Source organism: Alligator mississippiensis, chromosome 7 (assembly GCF_030867095.1).
Source record: "Alligator mississippiensis isolate rAllMis1 chromosome 7, rAllMis1, whole genome shotgun sequence".
In the NCBI taxonomy this organism is placed as follows: domain Eukaryota; kingdom Metazoa; phylum Chordata; order Crocodylia; family Alligatoridae; genus Alligator; species Alligator mississippiensis.
In genome coordinates, this window is record NC_081830.1 from 16,744,106 (window position 1) to 16,747,156 (window position 3,051).

Sequence of the window (3,051 nt, forward strand, 5' to 3'; positions counted from 1 at the left end):
CCGTTGACAGCCACCTCCACACCCCGATGTACTTCTTCCTCCTCAATCTGTCCATCCTCGACATCGGATCCATCTCTGTCATTGTCCCCAAATCCATGGCCAATTCCATACTGAACACCAGGCTGATTTCCTATTCTGGATGTGTCACCCAAGTTTTTCTCATCATCTTTTTCATTGCAGCAGACTTTGCCATCCTCACTATCATGGCTTATGACCGATATATCGCCATCTGCAAACCACTGCACTATGCGACAGTGATGAACAGGAGAGCTTGTCTGCAAATGGCAGCCATGGCCTGGAGCGCTGCTCTTCTGTACTCTGCCCCACACACGTGGAACACCTTTAGGCTGCCCTTCTGCCACTCCAACATCGTCAACCAGTTCTTCTGTGAAGTCCCCCAGCTCCTTAGTATCTCTTTCTCAGAGGTGTTTACTAGTGAAATTCAGATTCTTATCTTTGGTTCATGTTTAACTGCTGGTTGCATTGTGTTTATATTTGTGTCTTATATTCAGATATTCACTACTGTACTGAGAATCCCCTCTGAGCAGGGCTGGCATAAAGCAGTTTCCACCTGTCTTCCCCACCTCATTGTTGTTGCCTTGCTGGGTAGCACTGGGGTGATTGCCTATTTGAAGCCCACATCTGGGTCCCCATCAGCTCTGGACCTCATGCTGTCTGTTCTCTATTCTATGATCCCACCAATGATGAATCCGGTCATCTACAGCATGAGAAACAAGGACATCAAAGCAGCACTGTGGAAACTGGTGAGATGGAAGTGATTTATTGTGATGAAGATGTCAGTTATTCACCAATGACTGTGGTTCTCCTGAACATTTTTATAGAAACTGAGCTGTTTTAATACAAATTAACTCCACCGGTGTCAGTAGTTGGGTTTTCATAGAATCAATCAACTGTGTTATTCATGCAGATTAAGTTAACTAATGTCAGTTGTGTTTCTTTAGGTTTAGACCATTCTAAATAATTTCTGTATCTAATTTTCACCCTAAATCTCACTGAACCTTTTGTCTCTAAGATACCACTCTGTCCTTGATAATCTTTTCGTATGTGTTAAATTTTATCTTTGATGCTGATACTGTCATTTCCTAGTGCACTGTTGCAACAGCTCTTATGTACCTTAAATATTTAAGAGATGCCTTGGTGGAGAACATCACTGGATCTTTGTCTTGTCTGGGTTAAAAAGTTTTCTTGAGGTTTGATTATTTGAGATCTGGAAGGAGGGTATGAGAATTATTTAAAAGGGAGTGATAATGGGGTTTAGATAGTCTTTCCTCAGGTTCCTGGACTTTCAGGCATGCTTTCCTGTATGGGTCTGCAAGGGCACTGTGGGTTTTCCTCCACACAACCCTGAGGAGATGGAAATGATTTATAGTAAGTGTGTACACACTAGAACTCCTGTGCATGTCATGACTGTAGTGATGCTGGATACTGGTTGTTCTTTTATTCTATTTAGCTGTAGATAGTTAAATCAGCTGCCAACATCCCCAGGTTTAACCAAGTCAAGCCCAAATGGCGTTCACGCTGCTAGTCCCTAAATCCTTTCAGGATTGGTAGCGGATACTTTCACCTTTCCAACAAGCAGCCTATGCCAAGAGTTCCAATAATGCAAATAGTGTGACCTTGCTTAGAATGGATGTAAAAGGAAACTCGGTAGAAACCACCAACTGTTACCATACAACTATCTGGACATTGGAACTTCTCTTCCATGGGAGATCTGGTAAGGTATAAAATGTGTATTTCTTGTCTCCCTCTCATGACTCCCTCTCTAGATTGTAGTTCAGGTCTGTTATTCCTAACAGTTATAATGACGTGATGACAGTATTTGTTCTGTGAAAATATAATGTGAAATCAGTTTACCGTCAAAAAAAAAATCAAATTTCAGTGTAGTAAAAATGTGACATAAGAGTTCCCAAATAAATATATCTTTCATTTCTGTATTCTTTCTCTCATGATGTTCGTTATGAAGAGACACATATCAACCATCTTATTTAGACACAGCCTGCAAAAAAAAATGTCTATAGCAGATATCTGATAGGCATTAGGTTCTTTCTATTTTGGAGGATAAAAAAATCTTATTGAGGGACCAATGGATTTCTTGTTTTCCTTTTGAGTTTTTTTCATCTGACCATTTGGTTGATTTAATGAAGTAATTTTGTATGAAGCCAGAATAGGTTGCTGTGATTGTCAAAGCAATAGACTGTAAAAAGCAATATTTCATTTGATTAATTTTTGTTAAGATTTAATCTTTCCTTTCAAAAAGATCCAATCTTGATTTAAAGAGACTAGGTGGGATTTTGGGGGGGGGGAGGATTTGAAGAGTAGACATATTGTTTTAATTCCTTTGTACTGGGGTCTCAATAGGGAAACTCTTTTGGGTTTTCCAACAGACCAATATGCTTGTGTGTTCACTAGTGAAGAAATGAAAAATAAGTGTCTATAGATGCTTGGACAACACTGTCCCCAGGTTCTTGATTTTTTTTATGTGTCCGTGGGTCTCTACTGTGTTCCTAAAAATGTGTTACTGGGTTTAGTCTGGTATTTATGTAGCCGATTCCAGATTACATTGAAATGAATAAATCTATTAATGCTATGTTACATTTGTTATGGCGGAAAGGCTGTTTGTATTTCCTAAAGACAATCTGTCACTAAATAAGAATGAATTAATTGGGATTTAACCATTTATTTCAAAGGGTTAACTCTTTAGGGAATGTGCTGTTTCTTGGAGGGGTCAGTAACTGCTTTTAGTCACTGCTGGGAGAGATCAGATATGGTTCCTACTTAATCTAGCTTTTCCTACAACTTAAGGACATACTGTACCACATTCTGGCCCTTTGCCCCTGAGCCTACAAAGATTCTTGTAAGATGTCTAATATTCCTGGGGTTGCCAGCTATACGTCAACTCAAAAGGGGAAAACCCCATCAATGATGATGGGACTTCCTAAATTACAAATTATAGATAGTAGGCCTCTGTGAAGCAGCTAGTATTCACTTTGGATTTGGAGTCGGCTGATTCGGGGGACAATGATTTGATTC